General features: G+C 39.1%; 1 long non-coding RNA gene across 1 annotated transcript in view; it reads right to left on the bottom strand.

Annotated features, from left to right (window-relative positions):
• The window catches only part of LOC122238700, a 45791-nt gene extending 23134 nt beyond the window's left edge, over positions 1–22657 (bottom strand). The window contains exons 1-3 of the long non-coding RNA XR_006217774.1: positions 22545–22657; positions 17924–18032; positions 16193–16383 (exon numbers count right to left, since the gene is read on the bottom strand). This is a non-coding gene — a long non-coding RNA (uncharacterized LOC122238700). The remainder of the gene's footprint in view (positions 1–16192; positions 16384–17923; positions 18033–22544) is intronic.
• Positions 22658–22905: the final 248 nt, after the last annotated feature.

Here is a 22905-nt window from a genome sequence, read left to right as displayed (position 1 = left end):
TCCTTGACATGTTGTACTCTAAAACCATCTAATAGTTTGCCTTTCTTTCTTCAACAGAAATTTTCTGCAATGCACATTAAATCAGTGGGTAAATTAGATTTTCAGAGATAATACACACACATAAGCACCTGTCCAGTCATGAAAAAGGAAAGATATGAGGCTGGGATGGCTAGTGGTCATCATGCCTCTCTCCCCCAACACACAGGCAGAAAAAGTCTCTTCTCACAAGGAGAGAATGGAGCCTGAGTAAAGACAGCCTAGCTTGACAGTCTCTTCTTTCCAGTTCCTATTTCTGATGTTCCCAGAGCAACACTGGCTTCTGCAGACCTTCCCATTGTTTTGTGATTCTTCCAATAAAAGCCTTCTTTTATCCCAAGCTAGTTTAAGTTGGTTTTCCATCAGCTGTGCCAAAGAAAAAGCCTTGACTAACATGGCATTGGTTCATAGTGGTGGAAAGGGCTAAGGGCTTAGGAGCAAACAGCTCTGCACTTGAATCATGACTACCCCAACCATGCAAACTCAGTCATCATTTAATGTCTCAAAGCTTCAGTTTCTTCCTATTAGCACAGGAATATAAATATTAATAATACCTCTGTTGTAGAGTAATGGTGGTGACTAAAGCAAGCTCTGTGTGTAGAAGTGCCCAGCCATTCTTTCCTAGTGTGATCCTCAATGGTTAGGAATATTTCCAAGTCCCCAATATATTATTCATTCATTCATTCATTCATTTAACACATTTATTAGTTCAGTGCTAACTATTGGCCTAGTATTATATCTAGCATCAAGGCAAGAATGTTAAAAAAAGAAGAAAAAGAAAAGAAAAATATAGGGTTTTTGACTCCCAAGAAGTTTGTGATTTGGTTGCAGAAACATACAAATTATGGGATGGACTGGTGTCACAAAATTTTTGGCATAAGGAGTGACATCACCAAGGTGATGACATAGGTTGTTCCTGTCTTCATTCCTCCTCATAAGAACAACTAACAAATATTCAAGAATAAGACACTACTGAGAGAATCCTAGAACATAAGGGCAAGGCTCAAGGGCCCCCCGCCATGCACCTCAGAGACCAAGACAGACTGCATTAGAAGAGTAAGAGAAGCAGCTCTGACTCTGTGCCCCTTCCCCAGGTCAGTAGCAAAATGCAGAGAGGTCTCCCCTAAACCACTGACTTCTCCAGTGGGAAAAGAGGACCCAGGAGAGACAACCAGCACTGCCAAAAAATTGTGGGTTACTTTGACAGAGCCCCTACTCTGATCTCATCCCATGGGAATTACATGGGATTCTGTGGGGCTCAGCCACTGGGAGTCTGACTATGATGGGGAAGGGGGGAGGGGTGCAACAACCAGCATGTGGAATCATGGCAGACCATGGTCATACCTGCAGTGTCCAAGTAGTACCCCAACTGGTGGTTTTGTTCATCTGAAGAACCAATTCAGGGGCAAACTCCGACCAAGGAATTCAATGGAGTGCAGATCTGCCTGACGTGGATTCTTAAACGAGGAGATTTGGCAGTGTGAGAGTCTGGTTTGCTGACACCCAGGCAAGGAGCTAAATCATGGCCTTACCCTCTGTGGAGAGTTCCTTCCAACCCCATTTGAACAGAAGGGCTGGTGACAACTCCAGGAACCTGTTTGGCCCAGCAGCACTAAGCTGAGAGGCAGGCAGGCAGAGCCAATAGTTTGCAGAGAAAAGCTAGTGGCCCTGCTTGGTCAGAGAAATTGGGGTGCAGGTTGGCTTTAGTTAAGACAGTAGACAATGACCTTTACCAGTTTTAGAGTTTCTTCTCTTGCTTCCCTGGGGCAGGGAATCTAATTCATAGCTCTTCCCATCACTGAATACAGTCTTTAGCCTATCCAACTCAGGAACCCAACCAGAGTACACAGGAAGTTGCATACCTATTCAACAACCCCACACAAAGTGGCACTTGAACAGGGAACATGGCCTGTGATTTCCCCTGCCTGCAGAGCAAAACCACAAGGGAAAATCCTGTAGTAACTACACAATAGAATACGATAAATAAGTCAAAGCACACTAATACCAAAAGACATCAAAACACCAAAAAACAGTCAGCGTGATAAGAAACAAGGAAAATGGGTCTACCAAATAACCAGAAAACAATTAACAAAATAGCAATGGTAAGTCCTTACTTATCAATAATTACCTTAAATGTAAATGGATTAAGTTCTCAAACTAAAAGACACAGAGTAGCTACATAGATTTAAAAACAAAAAACAAGATCCAACAGTATGCTGCCTACAAGAGATTCACTTTGGCATTAAAGACCTATATAAACTGAGAGTGAGATGGTAAAAAAAGACATTTCAAGTGTACAGTAACCAAAAAAAAGCAAGGGTAGCTAAACTTCTACCAGACAAAATAGATTTTGAACTAAAAATGGTAAAAAGAGACTAAGAAGGTCCTTATATAATGATACATGATGGATAGATAGTCCATACGGAGAATCAAGAAGGAAACAGTAGATTTGAACAACACTGACCAAATTGACCTAACAGATATATTACATAGAACATTCTATCCAACAGCTACAGAGTACACATTCTTCTCAAGTGCACATGGAACATTTTCTAGGATAGACCATATGTTAGGCCACAAAACAAATCTTAGCAAATCCAAGAAGATTGAAATCCTGCCAAGCATATTCTTTAACCACAATGGCATGAAACTAGAAATCAATAATAAGAGGAAAACTGGAAAACTCACGAACACATGGAAATTAAACACCACTCTCCTGAATAACCAATGGATCAAATAATAAATTAAAGGAGAAATTAAGAAGTTTCTTGAGACAAACAAAAATGGAAACACAAAGTACCAGAACTTGTGGGGTCCAACAAAATTGTTCTAAGAGGGAAGTTCAGAGCAATAAATGCCTACATTAAGAAGAAAGAAAAATCCCAAATAAACAAGCTAACTCCATGCCTTAAGGAAATAGCAAAAGAAGAACAGACTAAGCCCAAAGTAAGCAAAAGAATGGAAATAATAAAGATTAGAGCAGAAATAAGTGCAACAGAGAACAGAAAAACAATAGAAAAAAAACAACCAAACGAAGAGTCAGTTCTTTGAAAAGATAAACAAAATTGACAAACCCTTAGCTAAACCAAGGAAAAAAAGAGAGCCATAAAATTGACAGAATTATAAATGGAAAAGGAGACATTACAACTGATACCACAGAAATTGAAAAGGATCATAAGAGGCTACTCTGAACAACTTAATGCCAACAAACTAGACAACCTAGAAGAAATGGAAAAGTTATTAGAAAAAAAATTTGTCAAGACTGAATCAGAAGGAAATAGAAAATCTGAAAAGGTCAATTACTAGTAAGGAGATTAAATCAGTAATCAAAAATCTCTGAACATGAAAGCCCAGGACCAGATAGTTTTACTAGCGAATTTTACCAAACATTTAAAGAATTAACACCAATCCTTCTCAAACCATTACAAAAAATTGAAGAGAAGAGGACACCCCCAAACACATTTTGTGAAACTATTTTTCTGATACCAAAACTAGAAAAGGAAACTACTCGAAAAGAAAACTACAGGCCAATATCCCTGATGAATATGGATGCAAATATCCACAACAAAATACTAGCAAACCAAACTCAGTAGCACATTAAAAGCATCATTCACCATGATAGAGTGGGATTTATCTCTGATATGCAAGGATGGTTCAACATTTGCAAATCAATCAATACAATACATCACATTAATAGAATAAAAGAAAAGAATCATGATCATTTCAATAGTACAGAAAAAGCATTTGACAAAATGCAACATTTACTTATGACAAATATTCTTGATAAATTAAAAATCATAGAAAAATTATCTCTCAACATAATAAAGGCCATATATAATAAGACAACAGCTAACATACTCAATGGTGAAAAGTTGAGCACTTTTTCTTTAAGATCAGGAACAGGACAAGGGTGTCCACTCCTATTCAACAGTCTAGAAGTCCTAAAAAAAATAAATAAAAGGTATCAGAATTGGAAATAAAGAAGTAAAATTGTCTCTATTTTCAGATGACATGATTTTATATAGAGAAAATCTTCAAGACTCAACAAAAAATCTCTTAGATCTAATCAATGAATTCAGTAAAGTTGTAGGATACAAAATTACCATAAAAAATCAGCAGCATTTCTATACACTAACAATGAATTTTCTGAAAAAGCAATAAAGAATTCTATCTCATTCCCAATAGCATTGAAGACAATACAGTACTTAGGAATAGGGGCGCCTGGGTGGCTCAGTCAGTTGAGTATTTAACTGTTGATTTCAGCTCAGGTCATGATCACAGGGTCATGGGATCAAGCCCTACATCTGGCTTTGTGCTGAGTGTGGAACCTGCCTAACATTCTCTCTCTCTTTCTCTCTCTCTCTCACTCTCTGTCTCTCCCTCTGCCCCTCTACCCCATTCATGCTCTCTCCCTCTTTCTCTCAAAAAAAAAAAACAAAAACAAAACTTAGGAATAAATTTAATTGAAGAGGTGAAAAATCTCTGTTCTGAAAGCATCAAGACATTGATAAAGGGAATTAAAGTCACAAATCAATGGAAAGGTATCCTGTGTTCATGGATTGAAAGAATTAATATTGTTAAAATGTCAATACTACCAAAACCAATGCAATCCCTATCAAGATTCCATTACCATTTTTGGGGAAAGTGGGGGAAAAACACTCCTAAAATTTATATGGAACCACAAAAGACCCCAAATAGCCAAAGAAATCCTGAGAAAGAAGAACAAAGCAGGAGGCATCACAGTTCCTGATTTAAGCTATACTCTAAAGCTACAGTAATCAAAACAGTATGGTACTGGCATAAAAACAGAAAAATAGACCAATGGAAACAGAACTAAGACCACAAAAATAAACCCCAGCATATACAGTCAGCTAATATTTGACAAGGGGACAAGAATATTCAATGTAGAAAAGAGTCTCTTCAATGATGCTGGGATATTGGATAGTCCCATGTAAAAGATTGAAAATGGACACATATCTTGCATGCCTCACAAAAATTAACTCAATATGGATTGAAGATTTGAATGTAAGACCTGAACCCATGAAACTGCTAGAAGAAAACATAGGAATAAAGTTCCTTGACATGATTTTTTGAATATCACAGCTAAGTACAAGCAAAAAAATAAAAAGCAAGTGGGACTACATCAACTTAAAAGCTTCTGCACAGCCAAACAAATCATCAATAGAGTGAAAAGACAACCTATGAAATGGGAAAAATATTTGCAAACCATATATCTGATAAGGGGTCAATATCCAAAAAATGTAAAGAACTCATACAACTCAATAGCAAAAAAGGAAGAAATCTAAATTAAAAAATGAGCAAATCACTTAAATAGACATTTTTACAAAGAAGATATACAAAAAGTCAATAGGTACATGAAAAGATACACAACATCACTGATCATTAGGAAAATGCAATTTAAAACCATAATTAGATATCATCTCACACCTGCTAGAAAAGCCATCTTGTCAAAAGACAAGAGATAACAAGTGCTAGCATGGATATAGAGAAAAGGTAACTCTTGTAGACTCTTAATGATATTGTAAATTAAAACAGCCACTATGGAAAACATTATGCAGGATCCTCAAAAAATTAAATAGAACTATCATATAAGCCAGCAATCTCACTTCTGGGAATATATCCAAAGGGAAAAAAACTAACTCAAAAAGATATTTGTACCCCCATATTCATAGCAGCATATTATTTACAATAGCCAAGACATGGAAACAACCTCAGTGTACATCAGTGGGTGAATGGGTAAAGAAAATATGGTAGAAAAAAAAAAAAAAGGAAGAAAGTATGGTAGATATATACAATGGAATTTATTCAACCATAAAAAATGGGGAAAATCTACCATTTGTGACAACATGGATAGAACTTGAAGACATTATGCTAAGTGAAATAAGACAGAAAACAGAATACTGTATGATCTCACTTATCTAACTTTTTTAGATTTGTGGAATCTAAAAAACAAAAAGAAACTCAGAGAAAAAGGGATCAGACTTGTAGTTTCCAGAGGTGGAGGACATGGGAAGGAAAAATTGGAGGAAGGTGGTCAAAAGGTGCAAAATTCTAGTTCTAAGATAAGTAAGTACAAGGGATACTGTACAACATGCTATAGTTAACACTGTTGTATGACACAAAGGAAAATTGTTAAGATAGTGGTTCCCAAGAGTTCTCATAAAAAGGAGAAATCTTTTTCCTTTTTTTCCTTTTTTTTTTTAATTTCCTTTATTTTATTGTACCCACATGAGAAGCTGAATGTGTGCTGAACCTATTGTGGTAATCATTTCACAATATATGTAAATCAACCCATCATGCTGTATGCCTTAAACTTAATGATATATGACAATTATTTCTCAATGAAACTGGAAAAAAAATCTTGGCATAAATATGAATCAACACAACATAAGAGAATGACCCTTTTGGGATACCTTATATCAACAGAGATTTTTAGGGAAAGTAGAATTTGAGCCAAGGTTTAATAGGAAACACAGCACTACAATAGATTGCCAAGAGAGACTCTTCTTTTTAAGTCATCTCTACACCCAATGTGGGGCTTGAACCAAAGACTCTGAGATCAAGAGTCACATGCTCCAACCACCGAGCCAGCCAGGCACCCCCAGAGAGAATCTTTTTAAATGAAATGCCCTTTCTTATCTCTCAAAAAGTTAGTTTTAGTTGTTGGTCCTTTTGAATGAAAATTTCAGTGTCAAATGTTAGTCTTGAGTTGCGATTTAACCCAAAATAACTATAGTACATAAGGAGTCAGCTGTTTGTGCAGGTCAAATTTAATTCATACCTAAGCACTTACATGGTTTTTATTTCCTGTTCTAAGTTTTTCTCCAGCTCCTTACTTTCTAAAAATGCCTTGCATTAAAAATACTTGTTAGAGGGAAATCCAAACAGAAGAGTGTTATTTAAAAGAATACAAGGAGAAGTTGTATTTTCATTTTATCTCTGTGATGAGTAATTCTTTTAAAAGGTAGATGTGTGCTAAAGACAAAATATTTTTTTTAGATTTTCTCTAACAGCACTTGGGCACAACTTTAATGTGTGTGTATGGGATAGGGGTGCTTGGTGTGAATGTTCCTGGGATCCCTTCTGTCTAATTGAGTTCAAATTTCATGAGGTTTGAATTAAGAAGAAGTGATGTCATCTGGTCATAAAGCAATTTTATCTAAAGAAATAATATATGTTCAATCTGCATAAATAGTTGCTTAAGAAGCATAAATTAAAAATATTTCTAAGAGCTTTTTTAGTAGCTTTTTTATTCTACCCCAGACCCACACATTTGTTGGAGAAAATAAATTAGGAGGTTAAGAACATGGCTTTGGTGTCAGGCAGGTCTGGTTAACCTCTGAGCCTCTGCTTCCTCATCTGTGAAATAGGAATAATAATACGTATCTCCTAGAATTCAGTGAATACTATGTGAGGAAGTGTGAGTAAAGATTTAGGATTATGCTTGGTACATACTGTGACAGGGACTTGTTTAAGTGCCTTACTTACAATAAATGGTCCATAGTCTTAAGTGGATACTAGAATCACCTGGAGATCTTTTAAAAAGGAGATGGGAGAGATGGTTCAGATTTCCTGAAGAGATCATGATTTGCTGGTTTGGAAAGAGGCCCAGGCATTAGTGACTTTTTAAAGATCTTGAAGTGAAGGCAATGTATAGCCAGGGATGAGAACCACTACCTTAGTCTTTGGTATCTACTTCCCTATAATCATTCCAGAATCCAGTTTTCAGCTTCTCGTTCTCCATACAATACCTCCGAACTTTCCAGCTCTCTGTCTCTCGTATTTCAATAAAAGACTTTTTCAACTCTGTGAGGACCCAGTGGTTCTGTCACCTTTACACCGATCCTCCCCATCCCACCAACCCTTCATTCTCTCCCTATTTAGCTTAAGTTCCATGTTTCATCATTAAAATTATTCACTTACGTATTTTCTCCGCTTCCTTGGCTCCTCCACTTCACTCACCCCATCTGGTATGGTGTCTGGATCTTCAAAGACAGCTCCCGGTGAAACATACCTTCCAGGGTCCTGTTATATCCTCCCATACTGAACCTGGCTGCTGTGTGACTCACGTTTAACAACAGAATACAGTGGAGGTAATACTGTGCCAGTCCAGGGCTATGATTTAAGAAGGTCTGGCAGCCTCCTGCTTGCATTTTGGGGAGCCCTAAGCTACTGTTTGAAATTCAGCTACCCTGCTCAAGTGATTCTGTGGAGACTCCACACAAAGGGGTCATATGGAGAAGAGACGTCTCACAGAGCCAAGACACCAGCTCATTTGAGCCCCAGATGATAGCAGCCTCAGCTAACACCAGGTGATGTATGGTCAATACACATAAATATGAGAAATAACACACTGCTGTTGCTTTCAGGCATTATGTTTTAGGGCTATTCACAATGCAGCAGTAGACAAATAGAAATTTGCTCCTACCAGTTCTGTGCTGACCTAACAGAAACCTAAAATTGGTGGCATTGTCTGTGGCATTATCTGTGGGACCAGAAGGTAGAAGAGCCTTAGCAACACCATTAGTGAAGATTGGAAGGACAGCGAAAAAATTGCTACTGGGAACTGGAAAACAGGGGACCTGGGTTATGTACTAGCCAATCAACTGAAAACACTGTCACCTGTTTTATCATAAGAGTTAGAAAGGGTAGTTAATGAAGAGTGAAACTTGCTAAGGAGATTTCCAAACAGAACAAGGCTTTTGTTCAGTGAAGTGGGTTATAAGTGATAATTTAAAAACCAACCAAGTTTTTAAAGGAATTATATAAGCTTGGACCTAAAAGGACAAATGTTTCCTGTTTTCAAAAGGAAAACAGACTTTTAGGCCCCAACTTATAAAACAGGCAACAATCAGGCTGAGATGCAAACATGGCCATGTCTTATGGAAAAGGAAGGATGGTCTATGTGTAGCCAAGAGCTCAAAGAGGAGAGCAAGGACACAAGGAGAACTATTCCCAGCGAGCAAATCTCTTCCTCAGTAAATGTGTATTTTTTACTCCTGGGATGGAGAAAATTGGTTTACGTGCCCTGTTGGATTTTAGAATTGCTATGGACCAGTGACTCTTTTGCTCCCTGCCCCACTCACCTTTAAATTGTCTCTTTACACATCTTCGGATCCAGAAGAGATACACCCAAGGAGCATCAAACACACCCACTGACAGCATGCTACACTTAAAAACCCAAGCATGACACTATCATAAGGTAAAGCTTTAAAGCCTTGGGAAGGGAATAAATATGTTTTACGTATGGGAGAGATGTGAATCAGTGAAAGCCACAGGATAGATTCTGATAGCTAGTCTCCAACAATAGCCCCAAAGGTAACACAGCTTCAGGGTAGCCAACAGAATGTGGTAGAAGTGATGCTGTGCCTGTTCCAGGCATCAGACTTAAAAACTGCTAGAAGCTTCTGCTCCTTTACTTTTGGTACCCTGAGCTGCCATGCAATAAGTCTGACTCCTTGCTGGAGATGCCAGGTGGAAGAGAAAAGTCCTGAGACTACACAGAGACAGAGAAGTCCAGCCATCCCAGCCCAGTCTGCCAGCCATCTTGCCAAGATACAGACTTGTGAGGGAGCTATTGTGGACATTCCAGCCCAGTCAAATCCACCATGTTAATATAGCCCTGCCTGATCCCTTGTGAAACAGAAGAAACAACAGGTCAAACCACAGACTTATGAGAAATAACAAATTGTTGCTTTAAAATTGCTATGGCTGAGGATTTTTATGCAGCAAAAGGTAACTGAAACACCTAAATTCTAAATGAACACAACTCTTCCATTTTGCATATATGGCACAGGTACATTCTCATGGATGACTGAGGCTTAAGATAAGCACAGGACCCTGTTGACTGGTCCTCCCTTAAAGCATAACCAAAATTTCAAGTGGGCAGGCACTCAGTGCTATTGAATAATAATGCTGTGTGTCCCTAGTCTATGTACTCACTTGGCTATACCTTTCACTTTCTTAAGTTTTTACCTTGTCTCTTTCAAATAGCCAAGGTCTCATCCTCCACCCTCTCTCTCTGCTTTACCACCTTTGCTCCTTCCTTAACTCTTAAAATAGAAGTTACAAAAAGACAACTTCCACTAAGCTCTCCATTTTTCACCCGCCTACATCTGGGACCATATACTCTGCCTTTCCTTCTGGATCAATGGTCTATGCTTCTATTTAGTGCCAAACCCTCCCCTTTTGTGCTGGATTCCATTCTCTATCACTTTAGCACCTCTTTTTCTCTGCTTCGTCAATTTTTCCCTGTCTACTGGATCATTCCCATTAGCAAAAAAATTCTCCCGTCTCAAAGACTCCTTCCCTTGATTCCACTTTCCCATCCAATCATACTAACATATTGATGCTCCCTTTATAGCGAAATCCCTAAAAAAAAAAAAAAAAAGGTCTCATTTCCTCTCACCTATTCTTTTTAAAATTCACTCTGATAAGGAATTCACCCAACCACTTCGCTAAATGATTTGTAGAGTCACCAATGACCTCCCTTCCAGTTGATAAATCAAAAGGCCGATTCTCATTTATTTTATTTGAACTATCAGCATCATTTGACATGGTTGATACTCCTTTTCTTGGAATCACTATCTTTACTTGATTTCCAAGATGCATGCTCTTTTGGATTACCTCCATTACCCTAGCTCCTCCTTTAAGTCTCCTTTACTGGTTCATCCTCATTTCACAATATCTAAAAGTTGGACTGTCTCACAACTTGATCCATAGACTCCTCCTCCTCTGCACACACTTGTTTATATCATCCACTCTCGTGACTTCAAAAACCATCTGCATGCTGCTGTTGACCTCAAATGCATGTTTCTAATCCTAATCTCTCCTTTAAAGTCCAGGCTCCTATCTGCTCATTCAACAATGGGCTTTTCAAATTTAACATGTCTAAAGTGAACTCGTGTCTTTCTTCCTCATACCACAACTAATTTCTCTCTTTTCTTTCCTAGTCTTAACTCTGTACTTCCCTTTACTCAGGCCAAAAACCCTAGAGTCATCCTTAACTCTTTTCTTTCTCCCACACTACACATTCAGTCAATTGGCAAATACTGTTGACTCTAGCTTTAAAATATGTTGAAAATGGGGCCACTCCTCACTCTTGCACCACTGTCACTCCGTCCAAGCTATCATCGTCTCCTGCATGGATTGTTGCAACTGCTTCCTAACCAGTCTCCCTACTTTCCTACAGTCTTTTCTCAGTACAGCAACCAAAGTGATCCTTTGAGAATGTGAGTCAGACCATGTCACTTTACCACTCAAAGCCTCCAATGTCTCCCATGTCACTCAAAGTTAGAACCCTTACACTGCTTATAGGGTCCTAAAAAAAACCTGTAATGTTCACCCCCATGTCTCTGACCTCGTGTCTCACTTCCCTTCCCTTCCTTTTTCTACTTCAGCCCATCTGGGTTTCTTAGACTCTCCAGGCAGGTGTCAAGATTTTTGTACTTGCTTTCTGCCTGTAACGTTCTTCTCCTAAATATCTTTGTGCTTGCTCCTTCATCTCCTTCTATATTCAAAAATACACTTCCAGTGATGTTTTCCCAGATAATATTTTCTAGAAGCTCCAAGCATTCCCTAATATTCATTTCCTGCTTTGTCTTTCACTATAGCAATCATTCCAGTTGTGTGTACATATAGGAAATTTTTGCTTCGAATCTCTGCTAAAATGCAAGCTCCACAAGCAGGAATTTGTCTTCTTTTTATTCACAATTGTTTCATCGTCAAGAACCGTGCCTAGCACATAGCAGATGTTTCTTGAATGAATGCATGAGTAGCCCTAATAAAAATACAAATTCTAGAACTGACACACTCAATAACATGGGTGAACATCAAAAACATTATGCTGAGCTACAGAAACCAGATGCAAAAGAGTGCATACTGTATGAATCCATCTATATAAAGCACTAGAAAAGACAAAGCTAATCTATAATGACAGAAAACAAATTAGTGGATTCCAGAGGCTGGGGGTGGGTGAGAAAATTGACTGGGAAGGAATACAAGAGAACTTTTGGGGCTGATGAAAATGTTTTTTATTTTGGCTGTGCTGGTGGTGATACAGATATATACATTTGTCAAAACTTCTTGAATTTTGTACTTAAAATGGGCACATTTTGTTGTGTGTTAAGTTATACTTCAGTAAACTTGATTTTATATATTTGTATTTATAAAAACACAAATTCTGGGGGCGCCTGGATGGCTCAGTGAGTTAAGTGTCTGACCGGCTCAGGTCATGATCTCACAGTCTCTGAGTTCGAGCCCCACATCCGGCTCTGTGCTGACAGCTCAGAGCCTGGAGCCTGCTTCAGATTCTGTGTCTCCCTCTCTCTCTGCCCCTCCCCTACTCACACTCTGTCTCTCTCCCTCGCTCAAAAATAAATAAACATTTTAAAAAATTTAAAAAAAAACACAAATTCTGGAGTTAGGACCATATGTCATCAGGGTTAGTAAGAGAATGCCAGAAATATGGAGTTTATTTATGTCTTTGGGGTCATAAGATTCACACAGTGATTTCAAGTGCAAAATAAATAAATCTCACAAACAGTTAACTATAACAAACACAGTATTTAGAAAGCACCACATAAATTATCCTTCCCTCCTTGCCAATGTAAGCAATGTGTTATATCTTTAGGACATATCAGCCAAATGTGTCATGCCACAGGTATAATTCTTCAATGTTTTTTTCTGTCAGCAAGATTCATTCATTTGTGTCTCTTACCAAATAGGATGTGTAATTAAATTTCTATTAAAATAAAGCCAGCACGGGAGGGGATGCATCTATAGGGACAAGGAGGCAATACAATGCCCCATATATCCCTTCATGTCCTAACAGGCAATTCAAAATGAGAATTTAATACAGAAAAATTTAAAAACCTTTAAGAACAGTAAACTTAACTATTTTAGAGAATTTGAGAAATTGGCACTTTTTAAAATCAAGAATTTTTGCAGACCATGCTCAAAAAATATATTTCCAATAAATTTTAAGTTAGGGAGTTCCAAAATACGTATTATGTATATATTACACAAAAATAAATATAACAAATAATACACAGTAAAATGACAAAACACTTCCGTGAACTTGAAAAGAGACTAATTGATGGAGACATTGTGACTCCTAAACGGGCCTATTCTCCCTAAAGTAAGCAATAAAGGAAATAATTGTTACAACAAAACAGCTAACAGTCTGAGTGAAAACTTCTTGAATTTTGCACTTAAAATGGTCACATTCTAGAGAATTCTGCTAAGTGAAGAAAGCTGATCCAAAAAAGTTACATACTGTATGAGTACATTTCTATAACACTCTTGAAATGGCAACATTATAGAAACAGAGCATAGATTGATGGTTGAAGGGGGTTAAGGAAGTGGATGGGAGTAGGAGGGAAGTGAGTAGGAAGTGAGTGTGCCCATGAAAAGCCAACAGGAGGGGTCTTCCTGGTGGTAGAAATAAATGTTCTGTATATCGATTGTATCAATGTCAGTATCCTGGTTGGTATTGTACTGCAGTACACTGGGGGAAACTGAGAAAAGGGGTGCGGAAGATCTCTCGTTTTATTTATCACAACTACATGCACATCTACAATTACCTCAAAATCGAAAGTTTAATTTTAAAAAATTGAATCAATTTCTTTCTTTTTTTTTTTCAATGTTTATTTATTTTGAGAGACAGAGAGGACAGAGAGTGCAGGCAGAGAAGGAGAGGGAGACAGAGAATCCCAAGCAGGGTCCACACCACAGAGCTTGGTCTCACCACCCATGAGATCACGACCTGAAATTAAGAGTTGGATGCTTAACCTACTGAGCCACCCAGGCACCCCAAATCAATTTCTTAACCATTTGGGAAAAAAATGAAGTTATTCCCCTATTTCATTTTTGAAATCAAAACTAATTCCACGGGTGCCCAGATGTCTCAGTCAGTTGAGCATCCCACTCTTGATTTCGGCTCAGGTCACATTCTCGTGGTTCATGGAATCGAGCCCTTGCCAGGCTCAGCATTGATAGTGTGGAGCCAGCTTGGGATTCTCTCTCACTCTCTCTGCCCCTCCCCTCCCCCCAATCTCTCAAAATAAATAAATAAACTTAACAAAAAAACCTAATTCCAGATTGGAGAGTTAAATATAAAAACAGCTCATAGCCACCGTTTATTGAGCAAATACTATACATCAGGTATATTTATATATATTCTCAGTTCATCCATCCAACAAACTTGTGAAAGAGGTTTACTATCCACAGTTTGCCAGAGAGGAAAATTAGGATTTCCCAAATTTTTATATTAAGAAAAGAAAAATTTACAAATAAGAGAAAAATGCACAACAATGTGTTAGCTCTGATTTGGATGAATATGATTCTAAGTATTTTAATTTCTTCTGTAATTATTTATATGCAATGGGTTGTCTGTAACGAACATATTTTATGTCTAAATTTTTTTAAGGTTGGGCAAAAGTAACAAAATATGTAATTTTTGTCAAGGACAAGGAACAAGTTAGTAAGGATGTGTGGCTCATGCAGCACAACGCCAAAGCTCTAGCTTAGCATAAACTGTGTTTTAATAATTGCTGCAATGAGCATTAATAATGTTTAAAGATGTTTTAAAAAATAACAATTACAATTACAAAGGAGAAACTGGGCAACATTTAGGAAATGACTGAATGGTTGAGACACACATTTTTTTGAAAGGTGGAGCTTGTAATTACTAATTACTTTTGTTTTCATAGCTGCCCAGCTGAAGTAAGAGAGACAGGCAGTCCTGAGGCTGGTCAATCATAATCTTCTAGGGGAGGGTAACCAGTGCCTGGATTTGGTGACAGCAGTGGGGAGAGGAAGGGGGAGACAGAGATCGGAAAAGCTAGGAAGGAAGCAGGTAAGACTTGGTGATTCATTAGCAATAAAGAACAATGGGCAGAGAAAAGCCAAAGTGTGATGTAATAGAAAAAACAACACTGCTGATGGTCTTGGTGTTGCCATGACCCGGATATGGAGGCTCAGGACAGTCATCTTAACATTCTCTTGTCTTCATTGTCCTCAACCCTAGAATGAATGGGTAGCTCTAAAACTTCTCCAATCTCTCCCAGATCCAGCGCTTTGAAGCTGGGTTATCAGAACAAGCACAGTAGTAACCTTAACAGAAATTTAGGAAGAAACCTGATCCCAAAGGCTGAGATGCAGCTTCTGATGATACCACTGTTGCGTGACCTTGAACAAATTACTGAACCGCTTTGTGCACCAGTTTCCGTTGTAAAATGGGAATTAGAAAAATAGTGCCTATCTCATAGGGTTGTCCCACATAAACCTGTAAGCCTGGGACATTGTAAGTCCCAATAGATACGCTCAATTAATACCAGTGCCACCCATGCTTAGAATTGACCACAACTACACCTCGTAGTCCCAGCACAGGGATTCTTGAGATGCCAAAACTTTTGTCATAGCATTCGACTGTTTCACCTTTCTAACACAACGATACGTTATAGGGGGAAATGTCAGATGTTTATAGGAATATGGCACGTAGGTATCTGGAATTTGGGTGGCTGAGTCATCAGACAAGAGTTATGGTCTTCAGATACTACTTCCTAAAAGTAAGTGCTGGTTGTCACGTCCACTCTTTCTAGCCCTGCACCATCACATCCTAATATTTGTCATAGGTATTACCCTAAAGCAACAGAACATAAAGATCTGAGTCATTTTGAAAAAAATAAGTGTTGATCCAGCAGCTGTAACCGTCAGAAACAAACCACTCTGACAACAGCAGATACCCATGTACCAGATGGAGAGAGTGTGTGACCAATCTCCCATTGCCATTACTTGCTGTGAAATGCATGAAGCAAGAACAGGAAGGGATGCAAATTTATACATGCACATGGATTCCCTCCCTGCCCGGCCCCAGGCTGTTCCTTACCTGACTCTCATCATAGGGACTCTCATCATAGGGGTGGCAGTTCAAATAATGTTTGTCAACTAAGAAAAACAGTAACTGTTTGCCTAGGATGGCAGGAGGAACACTAAGCACAAGTGGGTCAAGCCTTGGAGGAGAAGGTACCAGCAAGGAAACAGTATTTAGTACAAACATCTTGATAGTAAAATCATAGAATACATCTATATAAAAAATGTAGAGAATTTTTTTATCCTTTAAGATTCAACCTACCGAATTTTATAAAATCCGTTATTTCAGAGCCAACTTTCAATTTCAGCTTCAGTGAGGCTGCATGCGCCCGGCACTCTAAGCTCCATCCAGAACAGTGCTAAGGGTACTTTCCAGTCTCAAGTTAGGGTAATCATCTTGAAGTTCCCTCAACTTCGCTTTAAAGGCCACCAAAATTGCCCATCTGGAAATTTCTATATTAAAAAGGAGAGATGGCAGTTAAATAATTCTTTTTGTGTGTTTGTTTCTCTCTCTAGTGGCAAAGAATATTTTTGTTTCACCTCTGCTTTTTAAAACGTTTTCATCGCTCTTAAAAATATACACTGAATAGCCAGAGTGGTGGCATCAGACCTTAGTGTCGCTCATTAAAAAGGTTCATAAGTGAAAAAAGCAATCCAGTGTTTGTGTCTTCCTGACTCCCTACAACACAAAGTACCACCATCAGCTCAGGAGTTCAGATCCAACCATCATGAGCATTCCCCCTGGGACCTTGAACACTTGCTCTTAGTAACACATTGAAATTCCTGATTTTTTTCTCCCTGCTGACAAGCAAAGCTATCAAGAGGAGGGTGGGTGTTGGAACCACTGCATAAGTACCCATTTCCCTATATTAAAACTCTTGTATCCTTAAAATATTTGGAGGTATTTCTATTTCCAACTCTCAACTTGAACTGATAATAATGTAACTTGTCTAGGACAGAGGAGCCCAGGGGATGGTCCCACCATAGCATCACACAATGAATTACTTTTTCTGAGGTGTGAAAATACATATTAGAATTGGTTATCGGGCCACCCTACTTCTTCTTTTTCTTTTCTTCTTAAATTTTTTAATGTTTTGTTTATTTTTGAGAGAGAGACAGAGCGTGAGTGGGGGGAGGGGCAAAGAGAGAGGGAGAATCCGAAGTAGGCTCCAGGCTCTGAGCTGTCAGCACAGAGTCCAGTTGCGGAGTTTGAACCCTCGAACAGTGAGATCATGACCTGAGCCAAAGTCAGACAATTAACCACCTGAGCCACCCAGGAGCCCTGCCACTGTACTTTTTCTGAGTTATTTTTGTTGATGTTTCCATTATTCCTGTTCTCCTAAGTATTGAAAAATCAGTGAAATCAACACAAACAGCACAGTCAGGAATTCTTCAAAAAATGGAATTTTTCTTTATGCTCATTTTTCTAATAAATAATTGAAAGGAGATGACATTCATGGATCTTGGTAGGATTGTGGAAGTATTTGGCTGGGAGCCATAAAGTCAATGGTCAGGTGTTTCCTAATAATGAATAACATGCCTAGACTTTACAGAACACAACATGTTGTCACTTCTCTGTTATTGTGTCAGTTTCAAATATGAGAAAATTGAGACTCAGGAAATTTTAGTCAAGGTAAACAGCAAGTGGTCAAGTAAGGACTCAAATTGGGATATTCTGTCCCAGGATATGCCCTATCCTAGAACAGTGCTCTATCCACACTGCTCTTCTGTACATTAGAGATCAGGCCAAAAAATTGTAGGCGGTATTTTGTATACATAAATATATATAAAATAAATATGTATATAAAAAATTATGAATATGTGTATATGTGTTGTTTGCATGTGTGTTTCTTAATTAACCTCTGTCAAATACTGACCTTCACCTTTGGAAATTGCAAGGAGAGAATGGCACATTAGGGCTTCATGTTCCTATTCTGTTTTCTATTTTTAGATTAGCTGTATGCAAATTGAGTCACTTTAAGCCTGAGCTCACCTGGTAGTCCTCTTTACAGCTCCCCTCTCTCTTCCTTTTTCTCTTTTTCTTCTTGTCTATCCTGTACTTGGACATTGTTCTTCTGTATCACATGGTATCAAAAGCCTTCCTGAAATAGGGCAAATAAATTCTCTCTTCTTTTGGGTTATCTCAAACCTCTTGAAGGGCTTCATTTTCTGTATGGGGTTGACATTCTTAATCATTTGGGAGATCTTCTGATAGAGCCTTCTGTGATTTTTTTTTTTTTTGTAGTTTCTTCCTTTAGTACAGGTGTGACTATAACCAAAGCAGTTGGAAGCAGAGCCAGATGTGGAGGTGTGGTGAAATAGATTATTTTAGAGAGAGAGAGAGAATGTGTGTGTGAGAGAGAGAGAGAGCGCATGTGCATGTTCATGTGCAAGGGAGAGAGACAGACAGACAGACAGAGAATCTTAAGCAGACTCAACGTTCAGCCCGGAGCCCGACTCAGGGCTTGATCCCATGACCCTGGGATCATGACCTGAGCTGAAATCAAGAGTCAGACACTCAACCAACTGAGCCACCCAGCCCTACAATGAAGCAGATTCTTAAACTCAGTGTATCTCAAACTTGAGAGAAAGTGGATGAACCACAACAAAATAGTAACTCTTGTTCCTTTATTTCTCTTCCGCTACTTGAGAGTCTTTACTAACAAGATCAGCCATAGGATGGTGTTCTATTGTTTCAACTTGCTACATGTGTTAAAAAATGATGAAAGAAGATAATTTAGGTGATACAGATGAACTTTATTTACACTTCATGAAGCAGACAATCTCCTTTCCAAGAACGGCTAAATGAAGCCGAAGACAGGAAACTTTTATAAGATAAAGAATCAAGAACAAACAAGAGAAAAATAAGAAAGATCTAGTTTTCTGGTGTCACACAGCCAACCTTGTTTGGCGTGAGAGGACCCAGAGTTGGCTTGGCGTTTGGGAATTGGCAGCCTGGATATACTTTGTTTCTGGTCAAACTGAACATTTACAGGGGCAGAAAAGTTATCGAAGTCTCAGTTTGTTGACACAGAGCCCTGGGCAGGAGCATCTGCATCTTGAGCCTAGAAAGTTATTTCAACACGTGTGATTTTTTAAAAAATCATTAAATGACGTGTTATAATGTTTTTAACCACGTGGCACTCTCAAACAGCGTGAGAGAAGTGTGTAACTACCAGTATTGCACATTGCTCCTGGTGGGTGCTACCTTTCCATCTCCCACCCAGTTTGAACATGTGAAAAGGTAAGAAAATGTTGTCAAGAAGTCAGTTGGCAAGTGAGAAGCATGCAAACCAGGGAGGAAGAGCAAACAGATTAGATGGTGGGACCTGGACCAGAAAGACCGGGACAGCCTTGAACCATGGACCAGAAACAATAACAAAAAATACTAGTGATGCGAGCAAAGACGTTCACCTATGTGTCACGAAGCAGCTGCTGAGAGTGGAAGAGGCTAACATTTGCTGAGTATTTTCCTCATACTGTGCCCCCTTCAGTGTGCTTTTCCTCGAGTTATCTTGTAAGTTATAGTAAAAGCACACCCTTGGAGTATGATTTTTACCTAGTGGGGTAAGATAATGCAAGGTTAATGAGAGCAGAAGCTGGCCTGATGCACTGTATTTGCATTCATGTTATGAGGAGGCACATTATTTTGGGTTTTATTGCAGTAAATGTGAAGAGTGGCAGAACTTCTGGTGTTCAGTGAGCCCCATACTGCTGAGATGCTGCATATGTAACATTAGAACTGATGAGGTGAGAACTACATTGTCTTCTCTGTAAAGACCACATTGGAAGTCCTGCTTCAAATTCCCAAGACTATTCTCTAGGTGAAAGAAAAGCAAGTAGGACCACCTTCAGAAGAGAAGACAGTGGGGTACAAGTTCTAAAGTCACCACACTACAAATCACATATGGTCAACTTTATCTTTGGAATTCCTTGAATTGACTTTACATTGCCAGCACCTGGGTCATGTAAAGAACAACAGCCAAAAATTAACTCCTTTTGTTGCTCTGTGTATGCTGTCTATGGATTCCCTTTTTCTCGTTCGAGTGTAAATAGGGAGGGAGGATAAAGGAATTTCCCCCGACCTCTTTTTTTTTTAATTTTTGATGTTTATCTATTTTTGAGAGTGAGAGAGATAGAGCACGAGTGGGGGAGGGGCAGAGAGAGGGAGACACAGAATCTGAAGCTGTCAGCACAGAGCCTGATGCGGGACTCAAACCCATGAACTGTGAGATCATGACCTGAGCCCAAGTTGGATGCTCAACGTACTAAGCCACTCAGTCCCTGCCCCCCACCATCAACACTTAATTGTTGTTTGGTGCAACACAGATATCACTGAATTTCTGTAAGTTAAATGAGGTTTGGTACAACTCCACTGTTACTAAGAGGCTCAAAACCATGTCATATAACTCAAAGAATTATAGATACTGAGTGTTAGAGCAACATAATCACTGAAGACCCTTTAACTACCTTAAAATATTTAGAGGACTATCCTATGAAAGAGGAATTAGAACACAGATGGTCATTCTCAAACATTTATTACCAGTTGTTGCCATGGCTATCTGGAGCTCTATATTTAAAAGAATGTGAGACAGGATGCCTGGGTGGCTCAGTGGGTTAAGCGTCTGACTTCGGGTCATGATCTCACATTTCGTGAGTTTGAGCCCTGCATTAGGCTTTGTACTGACAGCTCAGAGCCTGGAGCCTGCTTCGGATTCTGTGTCTCCCTCTCTCTCTGCCCCTCCCCCACTCACACTCTGTCTTTCTCGCTCTCAAAAATAAATTAATTAAAAAAAAGAAGAAGAAGAAGAATGTGAGACAACATCCAAGGTCAGTGAGAAAGAATTCTGCTTGACAATGATGTCTGTCCGACACTTGAAAGAAAGCCAGTGCCCAGGTGTTGCATGTGATGGAAACACAGTAACTATAGTTGACATATACTGAGCACTTGCAAGAATTCACATGAGGTTGGGAATGCTGTTTTCTGTCATTACATTGAGAAGTCAGAAAAGTCAGTCTGGAAAGAGAAAGAACAATAGAGCTAATTTTCAGAAATGAGCAAACTTAGCACCTTTAAGAGCATTCTCCCTCATTCCTGGTAAGTTTCCACTTGTCTTTCATTTCCCTCCTAAAGAAATCCATGTATCCTTGCAGTAAATTTCCCTTTTTGGCCTTAGCTCGTCATGTAGGTTTCTGGCTTTTGCAATCAAGCAATCCCTAGAGGTCTATGTCTTGGTGGTATATTTCAATCTCATTTAATTCAGTTTAACCAATATGTATTTAATGCTTACTATGCTTCTTATGTTCAATAATTTGGGTTGAGTTATGAGTCTGGCCTATGACTAGAATCTATGGAAGATTCAAAGGGAATAGTAGTCATAGATTATGAAAAAACATAAATTAAACAAGACAGAACGTAATGAGAGTTCTTAGATCTTCCCACCCCAGGTATGTATTCTGAGTCATCTTTAACATTCTGTCCAACTTGTGCTAGTTGGCAAGAGGTATGAGCAGCCGTGGCTGAGAAAGAGCCCTTTTCTAGTGCAAAGCTGAGGGATGAGAAGAAGTTTGACCCAGGCAATAACAGCCAGAGGTGAGGCTCTCTGACAATGACGAACACAATCTAGTGAAGCCCTTTAATTAAGCAAGATCTTAAAAAAAAAAAAAAAAAAAAAAAAAAAATTATTCAGAAACTCCTGCCTTAATCTCTGAAGATAAAAAACCTCACTCCAAGTCCTAAATTGATTCATTGTCCATGATGACTGAGATGCCAGTAGAGCTTTCATCCCACAAAAGCATTACCAGGACCCAGCTGATTAAAAAGTTAACCAAAACCCCCATCCCAAGTTAGAACCCTTACCTCTAGGAAGAGCCCGAGGGGAATAATAAACATACACTTTCTGTTTGTGTTCTGACTACACAGAAAAGCAGAGCAAATCCAAACCAAGTCCAAAGTTGGGAAGGAAACTCTTTTAATTGGCCATGAGCAACCAAACTTCCTCTTCTTAGTTAACTGTGCTCAAGTAACTGACACCAGAAACAGTGCCACTGCTGTCCCCAAATCAAATGCCTCAGCTTCCATCCCCACCTGAAAATGGATTCCACAAAGCTCCTCATGCTGCTTGCTCTGAACTGAAGTCTTTGCACAGTGTCAGGTGAGCAGAGCCTGGGTTACATGCTCAGGCCCTACCTACAAGAGATGCGGGAAAAACAAGCTACCGCCTTTACTCATGGGGTGGCAGGGGCCGTAAAGTGGGAAGTTCTCCACACTCAGGAAAGCTGTTCAAAAGGTTCTAGGCAGGCAAAAATGTGCAAATGTCCATCACGTCACCCAGAGGACTTATTCCTTGGGCCTAAAATTCAACCAGTTAATAACCTAGTTTGGTAAAAGTCTGCCAACCATCCTCCAGGAACGATTCTCCCCTTCTTCTTCTTAGTAGGATGACTGCCTCCAAATTCAACTGGATACATGCTTCTCAGCTAGACTCTATATTTCCCAGCCTGCTTTTCAAGCGTGGCCATGTGACTCAATTCTCACCAATGAGATGATAGAAAAGGTGGCAGGTGTGACTCCTCAATCTTTTCTTAAAGATGACAACACTTAGCCTTTTTACCTTCTCTTTTCTTCTTCCTTCTTCAGTTGGACCAGCCGCCTTGGATCTAACTATGTTGACATTGTTAGAACACACCCACAGCCCTGGTTCCTAGATGACCTCACAGACCAGTGGTTCCTGGGTGACCTTGCAGGGCAGTGCTGCCTGTCCAGCCCTTTGAGAACACTATTCTTTGGGCTGTTACATGAAAAAGAAATAACTTTTCTCTAATTTAACAGGTGCATTTCATGGGCTCTTGGTTACAGCAGTTGTGGACATCCCACTAATATGTTAAGTCGTTTCAAGAGATAGCACATATGTTTCTGGATCTCTTGAGATGCCTAAAGTGCTAGACGTAGACTCGTAGGCTACTGGTATTGAT

Source organism: Panthera tigris, chromosome B2 (genome assembly GCF_018350195.1).
Source record: "Panthera tigris isolate Pti1 chromosome B2, P.tigris_Pti1_mat1.1, whole genome shotgun sequence".
In the NCBI taxonomy this organism is placed as follows: Eukaryota; Metazoa; Chordata; class Mammalia; order Carnivora; family Felidae; genus Panthera; species Panthera tigris.
The sequence above is the reverse complement of the archived record's forward strand: the minus strand, read 5'-3'. Positions and strand labels throughout refer to the sequence as shown.